Source organism: Dama dama, chromosome 31 (assembly GCF_033118175.1).
Source record: "Dama dama isolate Ldn47 chromosome 31, ASM3311817v1, whole genome shotgun sequence".
Taxonomy (NCBI): domain Eukaryota; kingdom Metazoa; phylum Chordata; class Mammalia; order Artiodactyla; family Cervidae; genus Dama; species Dama dama.
Genome location: NC_083711.1, coordinates 40660612 through 40684121, shown reverse-complemented (window position 1 = coordinate 40684121; position 23510 = coordinate 40660612). Strand labels below are relative to the sequence as shown.

The 23510-nt window shown below is 36.4% G+C and overlaps 1 protein-coding gene across 2 annotated transcripts in view; it reads right to left on the bottom strand.

The window, feature by feature from the left end:
• The window catches only part of CSNKA2IP (casein kinase 2 subunit alpha' interacting protein), a 219299-nt gene that overhangs the window by 7908 nt on the left and 187881 nt on the right, over positions 1–23510 (bottom strand). Inside the window, exon 1 of one of the 2 annotated variants that reach the window (XM_061133907.1) lies at positions 6051–6525. The exons of the other annotated variant lie outside the window; for it this stretch is intronic. The gene's annotated coding sequence lies outside the window, so the exon portion shown is untranslated. Of the gene's footprint in view, positions 1–6050; positions 6526–23510 lie in introns of those variants that run through there. 2 annotated transcript variants of the gene reach the window in all.

The following is a 23510-nucleotide window of genomic DNA, read 5'->3' as shown; positions in this document are numbered from 1 at the left end:
TTAAAGCTTTACCACGAAGAAAACACAAGACCCTGGTGGCTTCACGGTGCATTCCACAAAACATTTAAGAAGAAGAATACCAATTCTGCAAACACTCTTCCAGAAAATTAAAACGGAACAATTTTTTCCCAACTCATTCTGCAAGTTAGCTATTACCTGATACCAAATTCAAACAAAAACATTATTAGATTTTTAAAAACTTCAGACCACTATTCTTCACATAGATGTAAGATTTCCAAACAAAATTTTATCAGGTCAAATCTAAAAAATATGCCAAAAAGATAATACACTTTTCAAAATCCATGAACTCAATCTTATCATGAAAAGACACTTGACAAGTCCAAATTGAGGAAAATTCTGCAAAATATTTCACCAACAGTCTTCAAATGTTCCAAAGTCAAGAAAAACAAGGAAAGACAGAGGAATTATCACATACTGAAGAAATCTGAATATAGTGATTAAAGGCAACTTGGTATACTGGCCTGGATCCTGGGTCAGAAAGAAGATACTAAAGAAAAAAACTGGTGCAGTTCTATTATATTAAAACCTGTTCAGTTAATAATAATGTACCAATGTTAAATTTGTTTTTTTGATAAATATGCCATGATTATGTAAGATGTTAACACTATCAAAACCTAAGGTAAAGAGTTGAAATGCAAAGGAGCTAGAATACACAAAATAACTTTGAAAAAGAAGAAAGTTGGTAGGACAACATTAACTGATTTCAAGACATTAAAAAAGCAACAATAGTCAAAACTGTCTGGTATTGGCATAAAGGTAGACAAATGGATCAAGGGAAGAGAATAGAAAGTCCAGAAATAGACCCACACATATATTGATAGCTGATTTTTGAAAAAAGTGTAAAGGTAATCCAGCGGAGAATAACACTTTCTAATGACATTGTAATAATTAGGTGTATACAACTGCAAAACATAAACTTTGGTTCATACCTTACATTACACACAAAAATCAATTCATAAAGGGATCATAGATCTAACGTAAAACCTAAAACTACAAAAGCTCTGGGAAAAAAAAGTCACAGGAGAAAATCTTTGTGATTTTGGCATAGATTTTTAAATGTGTCACCAAAAGTAAAATTAATAAAAGAAAAAGTGAATAAATTGAATTTCACAAAATTAAAAGCTTCTGCTATTTATAAGACACTATTAAGAAAATAAAAAGACAAATCATAAACTTGGGGAAAATATTTGCAATTATTGTTATTAAGAGTTTATAGAGAGAGCTTAAGAAAGCAAACAATCCAATAAAAACTGAGCAAAATATTTGGACAGCTTTCCAAAGATGATATGTGAATGGGAAATAACCACATGAAAAGATATTCAACATTATTATTCATTAGGAAATGCAAACTGAAACTATATGAGAGACAATTATATACCTATTAGAACAGCTAATATTTTAAAAGATGGCCATACTAAGCCAACTCTATTAAGGAGGTAGAGAAAATGGAACTCTCATACACTGCTGGCTAAAGTATGTAATAAATCAAGAAGTTTGGGAAAAGACTGACTTCTTTTTTTTAAAAAAAAAGCAAAATATCCATGTATCATATAATCCAGCCGGTCTACCTCTAGGATTTACCCAAAAAGCAAGCATACTCCATGAAAAGACTTACAGAAATATGCTCACTGAAGCTTTAGTTTAATATTCCAAACTGGAAATAACCTAATGGTCATTAGCAGGTGAATGGATTAACAAATTGTGGTAAACCCTTTTATCAATATACTACTACCACCAATCTCAGCAAGTTTATCTGCAGATGAGTGTTTAGGAACAAGATGTTCATGAACTGATAGACAAAAGAATTGATATAAAACAAAAATAGATCCATGAGCCAACCTCTCAAATGTAAGACCCTCCAAAACAAAAAGAGTACAATGAGGCAAATGCTTTGTTTCCTCAGTAAACCATCAAAAGAGAAATAAATTCTCTCTCCAGGAAACTTATATAATAAAAACATATTGCATAGATGCCTTAAAAATTGGTGAAGATGTGTTTAGCATTAAAAATATTCAGTATTCTTGCTGTGTGTATAGATTAATTTTCTAAAAATTTCCACTTGAGTTAATACTTAGAATATGTAACATCTAATCTTTATTTTAGTTTCTGGCCTGAAGTAACCTAGCATTGGTTTTTAATCTGTTCAATTGTTTGGTCTGTTTAAACCAAATTGACTCCTGCCTGCCAAACTCTCAAGGCCTGTGTTAAAATTTTTACAATCCAAGAGATTTGAATTTAGAGAATGTTGTGGAAGTCAAGTACTAATGCACCAAATTCTGAGTGAGGATCGATCAGTCAAAAAGGATAATCCTCTTTTGGGAAACAAATGCATGTACAGAAGGCTCAGATGTGCAGAAGACTTCAGAAGAAACCTCTGTAATCTGAGGCTTATCACTAGCCTGCCCTGAGTACATGACATTTCCACCTTTTGAGCTCAGACGTTCAGCTTTCATCTTCTCCCATATGTAAACCCATGAGAAAATCTCTCAGATTTATACTTCAAGGCTACCTTCTCTGAACTCCTTTTATCATTCATGGTCACCAATCTACATATTTTTGTTTTTGAAAGTGCCTTTTACCAAGAAAAGTTTCATGAACACTAAAACTGGCTATTTCAATGATTCTTAGAGCAACTCTCTCGGCAGGCAATTTTGTAGGATATATGCCACCTTCATTCCCTATGAAGAAAAGTAATCCAGAGGAGACTATGTTCTAGGGCACAGAACATAGTGCACTAGAATAAATAAATAAATTTATTTATTTATTAAAAATAAATATAATTAAGTATAATTGCTACTATTTCTGCAGTTCTCTATTCCATAAAAAACTGTGACCAAATTCTGCCATTTTTCACCTTCAATCAAGCTGTCACTCAAACTTAGGGACCTGTTAGTGGAGTCTACCCATGAGCTCGACAGGAGTTCATCCAGAAGTCAAATATCACTGCCACAAAGCTGCATGCAACACTATCTATCCTTTGTCTCCATCTCTCAGACAAGTTCAAGAAAGACCAGTCTGGTGTGTCAGCGTGTAACTAAGGCAGCCTAGGTTGGCCACATGAGATATGTTCAAGAGGCTACAGAATAATAAGCTCTGTAAAAATACATTAATTTTCATGCTTCTATATGGTTTATTATTTTTATTATAATTATTATATAATTTTATATATTATATATTTATATATTATATATAATTATATATAATAATTATATAATTATAATTATTTTTTTTGGTTATAATTTCAGAAAGATTTCCTCAGGAACAATGTTAAAACATCAACCTTACATATTTTAACAGACTAAAAGTGTCCTACCTACCCTCTCCCCCCATGACAAGAGCATGGGGTGCAACAAATCTAAACCTGGTATGAAAATGGGAGAGACTGAAAAGGAGAGGCAGAGAGTGGATTACTGGACACGGCGTGAGTCAAGACAGTTTGCTAGGATTCATCCATTCCCACCCACAGGATTCAAATGGTCATTACATTCTAGGAAATATCTCTGTGCAGTCCATTCAGAAAAGCACCATGGGGACACACACATGAATAGCTTTCCTGAAATGTTTAATGGCAGAGAAGCAAGAAGAGGGAATTGAATTCAATGAACTACTTTAAAGCCAGTATGATAGGTATGAAAGCATAAAGATTACTAAGGCTTTAGTAAAGGGGCTTCCAAGGTGGCGCTGGTGGTAAAGAACCCACCTTCTTCAGGAAACTCAAACAGGGGCTCTGTATCCACCTAGAGGGGTGGGATGGGGAGGGAGATGGGAGGGAGGTTCAAGAGGGAGGGGATATATGTTTACCTATGGCTGATTCACTGTGAGGTTTGACAGGAAACAGCAAAATTCTGTAAAGCAATTCAGTTCAGTTCAGTTCAGTCGCTCAGTCGTGTCCAACTCCTTGCGACCCCATGAATCGCAGCACACCAGGCCTCCCTGTCCATCACCAACTCCCAGAGTTTACTCAAACTCCTGCCCATCGAGTCAGTGATGCCATCCAACCATCTCATCCTCTGTCATCCCCTTCTCCTCCTGCCCCCAATCCCTCCCAGCATCAGGGTCTTTTCCAATGAGTCAACTCTTTGCATGAGGTGGCCAAAGTACTGGAGTTTCAGCTTCAGCATCAGTCCTTCTAATGAACACCCAGGACTGATCTCCTTTAGGATGGACTGGTTGGATCTCCTTGCAGTCCAAGGGACTCTCAAGAGTCTTCTCTAACACCACAGTTCAAAAGCATCAATTTTTCGGCACTCAGCTTTCTTCACAGTCCAACTCTCACATCCATACATGACTACTGGAAAAACCATAGCCTTGACCAGACGGACTTTTGTTGGCAAAGTAATGTCTCTTCTTTTTAATATGCTATCTAGGCTGGTCATAACTTTCCTTCCAAGGAGTATGTGTCTTTTAATTTCATGGCTGCAGTCACCATCTGCAGTGATTTTGGAGCCCAAAAATATAGTCTGACACTGTTTCCACTGTCTCCCCATCTATTTGCCATGAAGTGATGGGACGAGGCCATGATCTTAGTTTTCTGAATGTTAAGCTTTAAGCGCACTTTTTCACTCTCCTCTTTCAATTATCCTTCAACAAAAAAATAAATTAATTTTAAAAAAGAACCCTCCTTCTAATGCAGGAGACATAAGAAACTTGAGTTTGATCACTGGGTTGGGAAGATCCCTTGGAGGCGGGCATGACAACCCACTCCAGTATTCTTGCCTAGGGAATCCCATGGACAGATGAGCTTGGCAGGCAATAGTCCATGGGATCACACAGAGTCAGACACGACTAAAGCTTCTTAGCATGCATGCACACATGGAGCCTGAAAGAAGAGCGAGTAAGTCAGGTGCAGATATAAAACAAAACTGACAACACATGGCAAAATGAAGAAAGTATTCTGGAAAATGAAGAATAAAGATAATGTTAGGAATTAAAGAAGGAAAGATTGCAGACCTTAATATATAAGATCCTCTGAGTGACTTACATTTGGAAGGAAGAGGGAGGAGGCTGAAGAAGAGAAGAGGAGGAGATGAAGACAGGAGTGAAAAAAGAAGCAAATGTGAAAGGAAACTTATTTATATAAGTCCAAAAAATAATATTGAGTGGCACTGAACAGAATTAAATTATAAAAGGATTCCAAGAGTTTTGACTGAGAACAAATTCTTGAGTTCACTGAAGACTTGTTTGAGAACCCAGCTCTGAAAGAGTAATGTGTGTGAAAAGGAACCATTACCATCAGCCTGACTTCAAGGAACTTGACTCTGAAGAGTTAAGTACAGTTGAAAAATGTCATCTTTACGGGAAGTCTGGTTGATGTTAAAATAGAGAAAAGCTCAACTATATTGGTATACAGAAGAAAAAGAATCACAGAGGTAAAGTCGTGGCATGTCACATAGACCAGAGACAGGAGGATTAGTTGGACAGTGGAAAACTTTCAGTGTCCATCACTGGAAGGACTGATACTGAAGCTGAAGCTGCAATACTTTGCCCACATGATGTAAAGAGCTGACTCACTGGAAGAGACTCTGAGGCTGGGAAAGAATGAAGGCAGGAGGAAAAAGGGGTGACAGAGGATGAGATGGTTGCATGGCATCACCAACTCAATGGACATGAGTTGGAGCAAACTCCAGGAGATACTGAAGGACAAGGAAGCCTGGTGGGCTGCAGTCCATGGGGTTGCAGAGTCGGACACCACTTAGTGACTAAACAACAATGAACAAATTCAGGAGTTTAAAAAAAATAAAGATGCTCTCCAAATAAAAATGAAAATGCTTCCTTTTTTCTGATCTATCACATATACTAAAAAGGATGAAGGAAGGAAGGCAGGGGGTAAGTCCAAAAGAAAATTCTCTTTGTGGGGTACTTTTAGGAAATGTATAGCTTGTCAAAGTCGGAACACCACCCACCAGTCGAAGGAGCAGAGAGGGCACTGTACTAGAAACATGCATAAGCAAAATTACATATACCCTTCTCAAAATCATAAACAAAATCACTTGTAGTCATACATCCAGCTCAATTTCCCCCTGACTTACAAAGTGTTGTTGTTGTTGTTCAGTTGCCCAGTCGCGTTCTACCCTTTGAGACCCCATGGACTGCAGCACCCCAGGCTTTCCTACCCCTCACCATCTCCCAGAGCTTGCCCAGGTTCATGTTCATGACATCCACGATGCTGTCCAGCCATCTAATCCCATGATGCTCTCTTCTCCTTCGGCCCTCAATCTTTCCCAGTATCAAGGACTTTTCCAATAAGTCGTTTGTGCTCATCAGATGACCAAAATACTGGAGCCTCAGTTTCAGCATCAATCCTTCCAGAGAATATTCAGGGTTGATCTCCCTTAAAATTGACTGGTTTGACTCCTCGCTGTCCAAGGCACCTTCAGGAGGCTTCTCCAGCACAACAGTTAGAAGGCATCAATTCTTTGGCGTTCTGCCTTCTTTACGGTACAGCTCTCAAAACCATATGTGATCACTGGGAAGACCAGAGCCTTGACTATACAGACCTTTGTCAGCAGAGTAAAGTCTCTGCTTTTCAACACACTGTCTAGGTTTGTCATCGCTTTCCTGCCAAGAAGCAATCGTCTTCTGATTTCATGCCTGCAGTCACCGTCTGCAGTGATTTTAGAGTCCAAGAAGAGGAAATCTGTCACTGGTTTCGCTTTTTCCTCTTTTATTTGCCATGAAGTAATGGGGGCAGATGCCATGACCTTAGATTTTTTAAAATTCAGTCCTAAGCTGGCTCTTTCACTCCTCCTCTTCACCCTCACCATGAGGCTCTTTAGTTCCTCTTCATTTTCTGCCATTAGAGTGGTATCATCTGTATATCTGAGGTTGTTGATATTTCTCCCGCCTATCTTGATTCCAGTTTGGCATTTCTCATGATGTGCTCAGCGTATAGGTTAAACAAACAGGGTGTCAGCAGACAGCCCTGTCGTACTCCTGTCTCAATCTTGAACCAATCAGTTGTTCCATACAAGGTTCTATCTGTTGCTTCTTGACCTGCATACAGATTTCTCAGAAGACAGTTAAGATGATCTGGTATTCCCATTTCTCTAAGAGCTTTCCACAGTTTGTCAGTATCCACACAAAGGCTTTAGTGTAGTTGATGAAACAGAGGTAGATATTTTTCTGAATTTCCCTTGCTTTCTTTATAATCCGGCAAATGTTGACAATTTGATCTCTAGCTCCTCTTCCTTTTCCAAACCCAACAAATGTTGACTATTTGATCTCTAGCTCCTCTTCCTTTTCTAAATCCAGCTTGGATATCTAAAGTTGTTAGTTTGCATAATGCTGAAGCCTAGCCTGCATGACCTTACCAGCATGAGCAATGAGTGCGATTGTCTTATGGTTAGCACATTCTTTGGTACTACCATTCTTGGGAATTGGGATGAAGACTGACCTTTTCCAGTTCTGTGGCCACTGCTGGGTCTTCCAGATTTGCTGACACAATAAATGAAAAACCTTGATGGCATCCTCCTTTAGGGATCTGAATAGTTCTGCTGGAATTTCATCTGCTGGAATTTCATCTGCTGGAATTTATTAACACCAGTACTTCTTAAGGCCCACTTAGAACTCCAGAATGTCTGGCTCTGGGTGACTAACCACACTATCGAAGTTATCCAGTTCATTAAGTTCTATTTTTTATACAGTTCTTCTTCATATTCTTTCCATTTCTTCTGATCTCTTCAGCATCTACTGGGTCTCTACCATTTATATCCTTTATTGTGCCCCTCTTTGGATGAAATGCTCCCTTGATGTTTCCAATTTGCCTGAAGAGATCTCTAGTCTTTCCCCTTTTGTTGTTTTCTTCTACAATTAAGCACTGTTCAATTAAGAAGGCCTTCTTGTCTTTCCTAGCTATTCCTTGGAACTCTGTTTAATTGGATGTATCTTTCCCTCTTCCTTGCTTTTTGCTTCTCTTCATTCTTCTGCTGTTTGTAAAGCTTCCTCAAATAATCACTTTGTCTTCTTGCTTTTCTTTCTCTTTGGGATGGTTTTGTTCACCACCTCCTGTACGATAGTACAGTAGACCTACAAAGTATTAAGTGTCAGTTTATACATCAGAAACTATTTCATGTCATTCGGCTTACCAGGCAAATCCCAAGCCTGCTGAAAGCCTCCAAGTTTTTACACCTCATGTTCACAAAAGCTGGAGTTCAATGTGTCTTTGTATGAAGGGAGTCTGGAGATGAGAGAATCTTAGTATTGTTATACAAAACCAGTATATTCAAAGGGCATCACTTTTCAGTTCCATCTTGCAATTCTGTACATATCAAAACCTAATGTCATAAACAGAAGGGATCCTCCATATACTTTGAGAGAAGCTAGGAGATTTAAATCTTTCAGTTTTGTTTCTTAATTGGGCAGCACAAAGTCAGCTAGGATCTAGGGACTGTCTGCAATAAGCAATATAAATTAAGATGTAAAGATATAGATATAGACAACCCCAGGTGGCTCAGTGATAAAGAAACCTCCTGCCCAGCTGGAGATGTGGGTTTGATCCCTGGGTCAGGAAGATTCTCTAGAGAAATAGAAACCCACTCCAGTACTTTTGCCTGGGAAATCCCATGGTCAGGGGAGCCTGGCAGGGGTTGCAAAAGAGTTGGACACGAATGAGTGACTAAAAAAATCTGTTGCAAGGGGCTTCCCAGGTGGCCCTCATGGTAAAGAACCTGCCTGCCAATGCAGGAGACATAAGAGACATGGGTTTGATCCCTGGGCTGGGAAGATCCCCTGGAGAAGGGCATGGCAACCCATTCCAGTATTCTTGCCTGGAGAATCCCATGGACAGAGGAGCGTGGTGGGCTACAGTCCATGGGGTCGCAAAGAGTCGGACATACTCATATAATCTGTTGCAAGAGTATCTTCAAACAAAACCTCTTTGTTCTGTTTTGTGTAGGCATCCAGGGTTTCTTGAGGTATATGTATTACCCAGGATCTCAAGATCACAAATGTGAAAGAATGTCCCAATTCTGGGATGCTTAAGAGGACAATTCTATCCTATCCAACTAATATCCTTCCTAATAAATCCCAACAATCTCCCAATCCCCTTCACCATACATTTTCCAGTGGTGGTGGTTTAGTTACTAAGTTTCTGACTCTTGAGACCCCCATGGACTGTTTCCTGCCAGGCTCCTCTGTCCATGGGACTCTCCAGGCAAGAATACTAGAGTGGGTTGCCATTTCCTTCTCCAGGGGATCTTCCCAACCCAGGAATCGAACCCAGGTCTCCTGTATTGCAGGCAGATTCTTTACCAACTGAGCTAAGAGAGAAGCACAGAGACTACATTTTCCAGAGACACTAGCAAATACTGAAAATGCAGGAAATGTATAAATTGACCAGATATTTCAGTTTCAGAGATTACTTCAAACATCATTCTTCTTCTGTACATTTGAAATTAAATTTAATTTTTACAAAGCAACTGGATTATGCACTATTTGGGATCATCTACTTAGTCAAGAAAATAACTTCAGGTCAGCTATTCTATGACAAAAGCAGCAAAAAATATACAATGGAAAAAAGAAAGTCTCTTCAGTAAATGATGCTAGGAAAATGGACAGCTACATGTTAAAAAATGAAATTAGAATATTCTGTAACACCATATAAAAAATTTAATATGAATTAAAAACCTAAATGTAAGATTAATTACTATAAAACTCTTAGAGGAAAACATAGGTGAAACACTCTTTGACATAATTCATGACAATATTTTTTGATCCATCTCCTAGAGTAATAGAAATAAAAATTTAAAATGAACAAATTGGACCTTATTAAATTTATTAAGATTTTGCACAGCAAAGTAAACTGTAAACAAAATGAAAAAACAACCCTCAGAATGGGAGAAAATATTTGTAAATGATACTACTGACAAGGGCTTAATTTCCAAAACACACGAACAAGTCAGTTTAATATAAAAAAAAGAAAAAAGCACCAAATAACCCAATCAAAAAATGGGCAGAAGACCTAAATAGACATTTCAAAGAAGACATAAAGATGGCCAACAAGCACATGAAAAGATGCTCAATACTTCTAATTACTAAAGAAATGCCAATCAAAACTACCATGAGGTATCACCTCATACCAGTCAGAAAGGCCATCATTAAAAAGCCGACAATTAACAGATGTTGGAGATGGAGTGGAGAAAACAGAACCCTCCAACACTGTTGGTGGGAATGTAAGTTGGTGCAGCCACTATGGAAAACAGTACAGAGGTGTCTTAAGAAACTAAAAATAGAGGAACCATATGATCCTGTAATCCCACTCCTGGGCACGTATCTGGAGAAAACTGTACTTTGAAAAGATAGGTGCACCCCAATGTCATAGCAGCACTATTTACAATAACCAAGACACGTCAGCAATCTAAGTGTCCATCGACAGATGAATGGATAAAGAAGATCCAGTATATATACACAGTCCAGTCCAGTCACTCAGTCGTGTCCAACTCTTTGCGATGCCATGAGCAGCAGCATGCCAGGTCTCCCTGTCCATCATCAACTCCTGGAGTTTACCCAAATTCATGTCCATTGAGTCAGTGATGCCATCTATCTCATCCTCTGTCGTCCCCTTCTCCTCCTGCCTTCAATCTTTCCCAACATCAGGGTCTTTTCAAATGAGTCAGCTCTTCACATCAGGTGGCCAAAATATTGGAGTTTCAGCTTCAACATCAGTCCCTCCATGAACACCCAGGACTGATTTCCTCCAGGATGGACTCGTTGGATCTCCTTTCAGTCCAAGGGACTCTCAAGAGTCTTCTCCAACACTACAGTTCAAAGCATCAATTCTTTGGCACTTAACTTTCTTGATGGTCCAACTCTCACATCCATACATGAGCACTGGAAAAACCATAGCCTTGGCTAGATGGACCTTTGTTGACAAAGTAACATCTTTGCTTTCTAATATGCTGTCTAGCGTGGTCATAACTTTCCTTCCAAGGAGCAAGTGTCTTTTAATTTCATGACCGCAATCACCATCTGCAGTGATTTTGAAGCCCCCCCAAAAATAAAGTCTGTCACTGTTTCCACTGTTTCCCCATCTATTTGCCATGAAGTGATGGGACCAGATGCCAGGATCTTAGTTTTCTTTTTTTTTTTTAGAAATGGTAGGATCTTAGTTTTCTGAGTGTTGAGCTTCAAGCTAACTTTTTCACTCTCCTCTTTCATCAAGAGGCTCTTTAGTTCTTCTTCACTTTCTGCTATAAGGGTGGTGTCATCTGCATATCTGAGGTTATTGATATATACACAATGGATTATTTATTACTCATCCATAAAAATGAATAAAATAATGTCATTTGCAGCAACATGGATGGACCTATAGATTACCATATTAAGTGAAATAAGTCAGACAAGATATGATATCACTTATGTGTGAAATCCAAAAAAATGATATAAATGAATTATTTACAAAACAGAAACAGACTCACAGGCATAGAAAACAAATTTATGGTTACCAAAGAGAATTATGGGGCATGAGGATAGAGGGGAGATTAATTAGGAGTTCAGGGTCTGTGTACTCAAAACTCAATCATGTAATTCAACATTAAGATCACATCACTATTGGCCTATCTATCAGTTTTATTTTGGAGCCAAATATTAGTTTGAGTTGTGATATGAGCTATTTCTTCAAAGTCAATAAAATTTATTTATGTATCAATTGCCCAATAACATAATATTTTTAGTGACTGAATGAAACACAGTTGCAATATGTTTTTTATATATATATACGTATACTATATTATATGGCTAAAATTTGCATAAACATTTCTCCCTTTTTAATGAAGACACAGTTTAAAAGTATATGGAAGAACCTAAATATCTTGACTTTACAAAAACTGAAGCTATCTATGATAATGAAACAGTGGATCAAGTTTTCATAAGATCAAACATTTGTGCAAGCAACTTTCTTCCTGGAAATGGTCACTAGGTTTAAAACAGCAATGACAATAATGTAAGGGAAATGTGATATACAGGTCTCTAGAAAGCAGCTGTGCAAACAAAGGGAAGAACCTTATGGAAAACCATGACACATTAAGAGACCTGTTGATTACATTTCATGTCTAATTCAAGAAATTTTGCTTAAACAAAATCAAGACCATAACCTCAAATGGATAATTTAGTAGGTTACATACTGCCTTCATATTGCTTGATTCAAGTTTTTCACTTGACAGAACACCCTTTGCAGTCTGTATCTAAAATGATTAGATTTCAGTAATGCAGATTTTGTACCAAATGCATTAAACTAGTTGACACATACACATAACATTCCTGTATCTTTGTGTATTTGAAAAATAGGATAATGTTTACCATTTTAAGAATGAAATAGGATATTTTAAAATATCGTATTTGGCAAGTAGCTAGCAATATTAATCTTCTTTTCCAAATCCAAGAAAATAGTTTTCTCATCATGACAACATACTGAAATATTGCCATGATGACAGATAACATTTTATTATTCTGTAACTTACCACATTTGAGTAATGCTTAACCTTTTGCTTATCGGAAAATGAGCTGATAGAACTTCTTGAAATAAACTACTATTAATGCCTTCAGCTAAATTTTTTTCACTGGTTTAGATCAGTTCCTAAAAGGTCTTCTATAAAAGATAAATTTAAATCTATGACCTTGATTTTATAATTTAAAGATATTTATCTGAGTTCTGGTATTTTTTCTGATATTCCTTCAAATAATCTTTAGAAAAACAAATTATAATCAAAGATAAATCAATCTTTGATTATCTTATTTAATTAATACTGTCATTTTAAATGTATAAATTTTAAAATCTTTCTATAAGAGACAATTCTTCAATATTTCCCTTGAAGACATTATCTGATACTACAAAAGGAAATTTGCTATCCATTTTTACTAAAACATTACACTGAAAGTACAAACAAAACTGAAAAATCTATTTAAACTTTGTAGCACAAATATCTCAAATCAGGATGATTGCATTAACCCTTAACCATTTCCTAATCCTCTACTTTTCAAATATTTCTAGTCATAGAAAAAGGGGGAATGGCAAATGAAGTAATATTGAAATAATAATGATAATAACTGAGAGCATCTGCATTCTTCGTCTTTCCTTTTTACGGTAACTTTCTAATGCTCTACAATCTTTTCAGTAGATACTAATAATAACTGCATTTTTTCAAGAACAACGATCCTGCCCGTGGGACACACACACTGGGCTTGCCTTCATGATTTTTCTCTTCAAAGGTGGATGAGAAATACCCCTTTTCAGTCTTTCCCTTGGATATAGAAGGCCATTTCTGTTTCTCTTTCTTTAAAGGATAAATAACCTTCCGAATCATCATCTCCTCTCGGCTGACTGCTGCCAGCATCTGTTTTCAGTCATCTGCTACATACCTTCCGAGACTTTTCTCTTCATCTTTCTGACCTTCTCTCTCTGACCCAGATCTCTGTACCACTTTTCTCAATTTGCACTCATTTTTCCTAACTCCTACACCCTTCTTATAGTTTATATCAAGCTCGTTGTTTTTATATGTTCCTCACTTATAATACTATCAAAAATTGCTATGTCAACAATTCTAAGTATTTGAGGTAAAATCCAGATGTTTGTATTGAACATCAGTGCCAAACATCAGACATTGAAGTATAGAAAGGGGGGGAAAAAACAGACGCTTAATATAAACAATATGTTTACAAATCTTTACGTACTGGGTGAAATATTTTTTAACTCATATAACTAGACAGAATACTGAACGTGTGTAAGAAATAAAAAGCATTAAAATTATTAAGTTTGAAAAATCATGTTTCTATATTGTTTCCACAACTTCAGCTGGATTTACCTGAGTGTAGAATTGTATTTTAGCTTTATTATTAAAAAGCAGACATAATATTACTTCTATTTTTTAAAACAACAGAAGTATTGGTTATGAAAGCAATTAAACTAGAACATAGCTTATTTATATTGTGAAAAAAATCTCAATTTTCTAATTAATTAATCATAATATATGCTCATTGATTGCACACAGGTTTCTTTATACTAAGAAACATAACAGGACTTTAAAAGAACTCATTATGATCAGGAAGAAAATTATGCATCAGGAATAAAAATTTTTTATACTTTTCATGTGGTATGTTAAAAAAAATCTAGGTTAGGTAAACCAATATTGCAGCATCGGTATGTTAAAAAAAATCTAGGTTAGGTAAACCAATATTATAGGTAAACCAATATTACAATATCAACTTTTCTGTTTTCTAGCTCTATGATCTTAGGCTAATTATTTATATTCTGTACAGTTTCTTCATATGTAAAATAAAGACAACAGTAGTGCATATCTCATATCTTTTCTATGAAGAATAAATGTAAAATGCAGTTAAAGTACTTGGTACAATGTCTAATTAAAGCATATATAATCAATAAAATGTCATTATTATAAAATAATTACCATTGCCCCATTATATAGTTGAAACTCAAATTATGTAAATACCTCTCTCAGAACACCCTACAGTTGGTTTGTATTTGGATGTGTTTGTCTATGGGAACCTCTGATGGCTTTCTTTAATTATTTAAGTGTATAAGGAATGGTATATTGAGATATATGTGTGAATACTCAGTAAGTATTTCAGAGATCAAACAGAAATTAACAGGACCTAATTAATGGGTATGTGTGTGCATGTATGTATCCTATATGTAAGAATGTGTGTGTGTGTGTGTGTGTGTGTGTGTGTGTGCATGCTCAGTCATGTCTGACCCTTTGCAAACCCATGGACTATAGCCCAGCAGGCTCCTCTGTCCATATGATTTCCCAGACAATGATACTGGAGTGGGTTGCCATATCCTTCTCTGGAGGATCTTCCCAACCCAATGATCAAGTCTGCCTCTCCTGTATCTCCTGCATTGGCAGGTGGACTTCTTTTTTTTTTACCACTGAGCCGCCAGGAAACCCCAAACATCAACAACATATCTTAATCTAGCACGCTATGTGTACAAAAGATATGTGGATCTTTGCCTTCCAAATGTTCTTGACTTTACTGCATAGCTATTTAATTTTTAGATTTTCTCAAGAACTGATAATTATTAAAATCTCACAAATTACTATACATTTTTTTAACTTGCCTTAGCTTTGTTTCTGTTTTAAGCAAGACGGTCTTTTTTTTTTAACTGAGATTTCTACTACATTTTATTAAGATGATAACAAAGTGCTAAACTTTGGATGCAGAAAACTCCTGTAAAAACAGAGCCACACGCTGGTATTTCATTCTAATTGTTGTACCTGAAGCATGGATTTGGATAGAAATAAAGTCCAGGTGTAGAGAATTGGTTCACAATGAATGAAAAAGGAAGACCTTACATTCAAATCAGAACTATTGTATCTAGATGTAGCAAGATAATTTCACAATAAGTTTAAGGCAGTTCTATTTAACTAAAGAGAAAAATGGTGTTCTCCATCTAAAAGATTATATTCCAATACACTCAGATTTTTTAAATGTAGAGGAATGTTCAGCAAAATATCAGGATATTGAAACTGAAGAATCTGACCCCCCCAAGAAAAACTCTACCCTTTATATCCCAGCATATATAATCAATTATGAAAATGAAGTTTTCTATTGCTTTTTTTTCTTCATACAACAGCTGAAGGAAGAAATAGCCTCAAAATCAGTTAATGTAGGAAACCAAGAAACATTCCATTTAATCCTTGTGTTTCTTTATTTTTCTTCCCACAGTAATAAAATATCCCTCTCTGCAGAAGTTAAATTATTTGAATAGAAATGTGAAGTAGGCAAATTTCAGACACCCTTATATCTTCCAAACCTAGGTCATGAATAACAACACTTTAATCATTTTCTTGGCCAGAGATATAAAACTAAGCTGGGGTATATATCTTTAAAAAAAAAAAAACAGGTTTACACTTTTCTGATGTCGTGTGATTAGCTAATAGAAGTTCCTTTTGCTATATAATGCACTGTTCTTTTCCTGAAGGACTCATAAACTTCTCTAGGCAACACCTAGTTAAATTGGGAATTTATTAAATTTCACTATCCTTTTAATTCACCTTTGAACTCTTGGAACAGATTATTAAATGAGGCAGCCAGAGTTCCCTTTTGCACCTGCAAATAACAACTGACTCTACAATTAAGGAACATTTCGTCTTTTTTGAAATTCAAATAATGGCATTAAAACAGAGTGTAATATTTTTATCTGCATCTGGTCAGGCTATTTCCTGGCATTTGGGATGAGGTAACAGGATGACTGCATAAATATGCTACATAAAGATGCTGAGATAATCTCTAGGTGACTTCAGAAATGCAGACAACTTAAGGACGTTAAGAGTATTCAGTATCAAAACAGACCACACATCTCAAAAGCCACTTTAAGGGGCAAGGGCATGGGGGGAGGGAGAAGAGAAAATGATATACTTTTTTGTTTCTAATAGAAACAAAAAAAATTAAAACTAAATCAATATTAATATTTAATTTGGGTGAAAAATATTAAGGAAATAGATTTCTAGCAGCCTTAGAGATCATTATCCAAAAAGACTTAAAACATTTAATACAATTTACCCTTCCCCAAACAGTCATATACCCTTTTCTCATACCCGCTTTCATAAGCATATTCTCTGGAGCAGTTTTCATTTCTTATCTACCAGAACTCATGTAGACATTTCCAAAGCCTCTGCCACACAACTCCTCTTTGAAACCTGAAGACTATATTCAATATCTGTTTTACTTTCACTATCTGTATTCATCGCTAACAGGGTATTGTGTGTTACTAACTACGCCGTTTTTACTACTATTGAACTCTTTCCCAGTTAATCTAAAAAGGATATTAAAATCCTTAACTCCAACTAAGACTTTTCTAAATTTCATCATTTTTTGAAAGAGTTCTTTGCCACTATCATTTCCTGCATTCACATATTCCTGAATTCAAAATCCAAAATATGAAATAGACAGTAAAGTATTAACAAAGAACTAAAATGAATTTGTGATACCCTTGTAATTTCATAAATTTTAGAGTTGCAAGAAATCTCAAATATTTAGCTCAATCTTACCATCTATGGACGAGGAAACTAAGTCCCACAGAGATTAAAAAACTCATCTATGATCATCCATATCATGACTAGCAGCAAGCCTCTGCCAAAATGTGTGCTTGACTGCACGTATGCCCCTTCACCAAAATCACATGTGTCCTCACTCCCCTTACCCCAGGCTCTTCAGAGCAGTTCCTCAGAGCTATCTGAGTTGCTTAATGGAATCAGCATATCCCAAGACTGTCCTAATGGAATTATTCCCTGTTATCTCTCAAAACTGTCCCAGTTTAAAAAGTAAATCATAAGGTCTAAAGAAGCTGTGGTATACATATATATACAATGGAATATTATTTAGCCATGAAAAGGAATATATTTGAGTCAGTTCTAATGAGGAGGATGAACCTAAAACCTATTATACAGAATGAAATAAGTCAGAAAGAGAAAAACAAATATCAAACACATACATATGGAATCTAGAAAGATGGTACAGATGAACTTATTTTCAGGGCAGCAACAGAGAGATACAGACACAGAGAACAGACTTATGGACAAGAGGAGTGGAGGAGGAGAGGGTGGGATGAAGGGAGAGAGTAACATGGAAACATATACACTACCATATGTAAAACAGATAGCCAGTGGGGAACTGGCTGACCCAGGGAACTCCAACCAGGACTCTGTGACAACCTGGGGGGCAAGGGACGATGTGGGAGGTGGAAGCGAGGTTCAGGAGGAAGAGCACATACGATGTATACCGATGGCTGGTTCATGTTAATGTATGGCAGAAACAAACACAATATCGTACACCAATTAAAAATACATTTAAAACAAAAACAAACAAAGAATAAATCATAAGGTCACCCTAGTTAATAAACTACTCAAGTCTAAACTGGTGGCTGGGTATCTCTCTCAAAACAAATTTTTTAAAGCACTGAATCCTCGTCTCTATGTATATTGACAGTGCCAACCCTGATTTTTAAAAGCAACTAAAATCAAAGCAACCTACAAAAAAAATGTAGTAACTATTATATAGGACTCTCTCTTATCAGGTTATTTGTTTCCTTCTATTAGACTCAGCATTTCTTTATACAGACCTCAAAATAAGTTCTATAAAAAAGAAAGCAGCACAGACTGTGCCAAAGAAAATTTGTCACTTGCCATCTACTTCTACAAAGATGAAATCATTGCTGCTGCTGCTGCTGACCTACAGCACAGCCTGAAAGGAGTTCATGGTGGAGACCAGGAATGAGGCACTGTGTGTTCTGGGAAAACCTGGGAGAACATGCCTTCACATAGATATTTTCAGAAGATTTTATGAGCACAAATTCTTGCATCTTCTCATATTTAGAAAAACACTAAAATCATTAGTGGAGACAACTGCTCCTCATGACTAGCAGCAACCTTCTCAGGACTAGCAGCAAGTCTCTGCCAAAATGTGTCTTTGACTGTGTGCATCCCCCTTCACCAAAATCACATGTATCCTGACCGTGCCCCCCGCCCCCAGCTCTTCAGAGCATTTCCTCAGACCTATCTGAGATGCTATTTCCCAGACTACAGTCCTCACTTTGCCCTAAATAAAACTGAACTCATAACTCTCACGCTATGCAATTTTTTTTGTCAACAAAGCATGCAGCACATCGTGTATTCAACCTATCAGTAAGACATCACATTATTCAAACAACTCATATGCAGTAATGCTGGTATCAACAAGGCAGTAAATGGCAAAGAGGTGTGGGACATGTGAGTTGTGGAAGTTGGAGGAGGTCAAAAGATATAAGGTGGAAAGACATTGAAAGAGATTTCATGAGAAAGATGCTATCTTGGGGAAAGTTCTTTAACAAGACCCAATTTCAAAACCAGAATGCTGGAGAGTGAAGCAGAAAAGAGTGAAAATTATGATCATATCCAGGGAATTTGAAGAAGAGTTGATACTGCGGGAATGGTGAGACAGGAATTTGGAGCAACAGTGTGTGTGTTGATACTGTGGGAATGGTGAGACAGGAATTTGGAGCAACAGTGTGTGTGTCTGTGTGTGCACTTAGCCACTGAGTCGTGTCCAACTCTTTCGATCCCACGAACTATAGCCCGCCAGGCTCCTCTGTCTATGGGATTTTCCCAGCAAAATACTGGGGTGGGCTGCCATTTCCTACTCCAGGGGATCTTCCTTACCCAGGGATCTAACCCAAGTCTCCAATGTCTCCTGCACTGGCAGCCAGATTCTTTATCCCTGAGCTTAGGGAACCCAGCACAATAGAGAGAGGAATGTGAATGTACATGATCAGTTTATGTTACCCATTAGCCAGTGGGAAGCTAGTAAAACAGTGAAGTTGACAACAAACACACTTTCGGGATAATCTGATAGCAGTTTGTAGATTTTCAGTAGAATTCATTTTAGAAAGTTGTTGCAAACATCTAGCTGTGAAGTAGAGAAAAATACGAGGTCAGAATTAATAAGAACATGGATTAGGAAATGAGTCGCATCTGGGTTTGAGTTTCTACAGTTTACTGTGTGTTTTGAACAATTTTCTTAGCATTTGTAATTGTTTTTCCAGATTCCACTTTTGTAATCTAGGAAGGATTAATAGGAAACTCGGTGTTGTTTGCAGTAGTGAAATGGAAGAACACATTTATCTCAGGACATAGAAAATAGAAAGGATTCAGTAAGTGTTAAAACATTACTGAGATTTATATTATTAAAGAAGTAATAGTGATAGCCCATTTTTAAGACTAATCTGAGGTAGATGAATAACAAAGCAGTCCTTGATAACAGTGATTGGACTTGATTTTGTTTTTATGCCAAAATTCTTGAAATATTTTCATATTTCTGATATTAGGAAATTATTTTGAGTTATAAAAATTGCTAATTCACTCATTTTATCTAATATAATATATAGCATGTATATATTATGAGATTGGATTGAAAGTGTTTAACAATAGCTTTGTAATAATACTATGATTTTATGATTAAAGTGTCCATTTTTGGCCCATAATCATGAAGGCATTGCACAATTTTCTAGTTCCTGCTAAACTCCAGTCGAACTTGAAATATAGTTTCTTCCATTTAACTGAGAGCAGTATGCCATGAATTCTGAAACATATGCCACTAATTGAGCAAGACCATTAATGGGATTTGAATTTGTTCTCTGTTAATGGCCCTCCAATAAGATAAATTCCTAAGTTTCCTCAAAGCAGGCTGTGATCTTGGAAGAGAGATAGATAGCAGGGGGAAACTCCAGTACCATTAGCATTAAATTACTTAGATACCAAACAGAAAAATGGAAAATGAAATGTGTATAAAAATAACTAAACATGGCATTTACTTGAAATTTTGAAAAAGGATAGGTTAGGGCCTGAAAATGAAAAGGCACTGCATTTTTTTTTGCTCTAATGAATAGTACATTTAGTGAATTAAATTTCAAGATTTCAAGTAAATAAAGACTAGCTCAAATTTTACTTTCAAGTATATGGGACTTCACTCCAACCCAGATTAAATTTTTCCTGATCATGAACACTAAGAATTTTGACTGGAAGACAGTGTTACTCACACTTTTCTGTTAAAAATGCTGGAAACACACACACACACAATTACAAACAGATTTGTCCTCAAATTTGAAGTACTGACCATTTTATGAAGTTAATCTTTCCAGTATAACAATAGTATTCCATGAAGTCTAGTGATTTTTCTTTTTTGTTGTTGTTGCAATGCAACAGGTACCTATCCAGAAAACTAACTGACCCACCAAAATTCCACATGCTATCAGTACATGTGAGGATTTTCCTTCCTCCTGAATAATCAGATAGAATTTGCAGCATAGCTCATCAGCTTCAAACACCCAATGTTGTTTTAATTATTTTTTTTTGTTTTAATTATTTTAATTATGAACTTATGTAGAATTTCTTTTCTTTAAAAGTTTGTACAGTTTTGTATTTTATAATTAAATTTAGAGTTTGTTTAAATTTCATGAAAGGATTGTGTTTAATGAGAAAGCCATCCTGTTAGCATGATATAATTCAACCATCAGTTTGACAATGAACTGTGGCCTGAAGTGCTTTTTAGATTAAAGATGTTTTTTAAGAAAAAAAAAAAAAGCTCATTCATATCTTTTTTCAATTTGTATCAGCTTCTCTGAATCCTAAAGTTTTCTTGGTAGTATGTCACTAGACCTATTTTGGAATCTCCCTTAATGGTCTTGATTTTTAAAATTTTATTTAATCCAGTGTTTCAGTGCAGAAAACCTGATTAACCTTTCATCTTTTCAAATGTTACCACTTAAAAATTCACAAAATATCTATCTGGCATCTGGTAATGCATATTACATAAAGTGTTTACAAGGTTTAAATATAATATGTTCCACCTTGCTAATTTGGATGAAGTAATTCAGATTTTAGGGAATATTTTGCAGTAAGTATGACTGCCTTATTTTGCATTTCCTTCCTTTCGCCTATTTTTTCCATTTTTTTTCTCTTTCACACTTTCCCTGATATATACATAATTGCACACTAAAACTTGACTCAAGACATTCATTAATTATAAGTTTCAAGATGTCCTGTGGATTTGGACCTACAATTTATATGAACCAGATTTTCTAATTCAGCCATTTGGTGAAGAGACTATCCACATTAAGTTACTATAAATCCTACCACGTGATAATCAAGTTTAGGCTATCTTTACAGTACCATATGTGCCTTGAGAATGTTCAATTAGAATGGTTTTAAGGATTCTAAGTAACTGAAAACCCAACTTGCCTGGTTAGCAATGAGAAAATATTTCATATGGGTAGTGGATAGGGTGGTGGATTCCAAGTGGTTCCAAGTAACCACTGAAACTTCTCTGAAATTCTCTGATATGACTTTGCCTCCCTCCCAATGTTGGTTTACCCTCAGTCTAGTAGTTGGATGATTTTATACTATAATTTTTAGCATCTCACCCAAATACACTTGGAAACATTCAGAGACAGTTAAAAGACTATTTTCCTTTGATGTCTCTTTCCATAAAAATCATTAAATTCTTCCCAGAAGCTCATCAATGAACTTCATCTCACATCCTACTGGCCAGAATTAGATTACTTGCCCAATTCTACATATAAGTTTTTGTCCAGAGAGCTAGGATTACCAAAAGAGGATTATCTATTCAACTTCTAACCCCTGATGTGGAGGATAAAATCAGTTGTGTTACTTGGTTGGACAACAAGGGATGAATACGTCAATGATATTGGGAATATTCGACAATAGTCAACAATAGACATTTAGGAAGGGTGAAATAGGATGGAATGAATATTTTAGGCAAAAAGTAGAACCCACTTGAAATTCGGATTTTTGAGGTGAAACTTCCTACTCATTAACCTCCAGGATCTGATCTGTAAGATCACATCTGAGATGGAACACAAGAATCCTAAGAGCACTTTTCCTTATAGGTGGAGTTGATGACATAGAATTTGCCTTAAGCATTGAACTTCTGAGGCTATTATCAGTCAGATTTGAGATTTCTTTGGAAACACAGAAAACTTTAGCAGGTTTTTAGTCTTCCAATAATTCTGGGAACTGCCATTATAATTTTTAGGAGCATTGTCTTGACAAAAGAGACAAATATGTGTGTATACACACACACACACACACACACACACACACACACATATATATATACATACACACACACATATATATGGCAGTTCTTGTTCTGTAGATACAATATCCTCTCAAACGTCTCATGGGAATAGTTAATACTAGTTAGAAGGTGCAGTCCTGAGCAACTGAGTCCCTCTGTCCTTCATTGAAAAGTGAAGCATAAGAATGACTTCATGATCACATTCCAACACTGATTCTGATTCAATAAGTCTGAAGCAGGACCAGAGCATTTGTCTTTTTATCTAGTTCTTAGCTGCTCTTGATGCTGTTTGTCCCTGGATCACATGTTAAGTAGCAAAGCTATAGACTAGTCAATCTTTCTAGAACTTACAGAGACACTTAACATAGACACTTAAAAAGTTTTTTTTAACTCTGGCTACTAGGGTAACTTTTACTACTTTTCTGGTTGTTGTTCAGTTACCCAGTCATGTCCAACTCTGCAACCCCGTGGACTGCAGCACGCCAGGCCTCCCTGTCCTTCAGCATCTCCTAAAGTTTGCCCAAGTTCATGTCCATTGCATCAGTGATGCCATCCAGCCATCTCATCCTCTTGATGCCCTCTTCTCCTTCTGCACTCAGCCTTTCCCAGCACTAGGGTCTTTCCCAGTGAGTCAACTATTCACATCAGGTGGCCAAAGCATTGGAGCTTCAGCTACAGCAACAGTCCTTCCAAAGAGTATTCAGGGTTGATTTCCTTTAAGATTGACTGATTGGATCTCCCTACTTTCCAAGGGACTCTCAAGAGTCTTCCCCAGCACCACAATTAGAAACTGTCAATTCTGTGTTCTGTCTTCTTTATTGTCCACTTCTCACATCCAAACATGAATACGAGAAAGACCACAACCTTGACTACACAGACCTTTGTTGGCAAAGTCATGGCTTTGC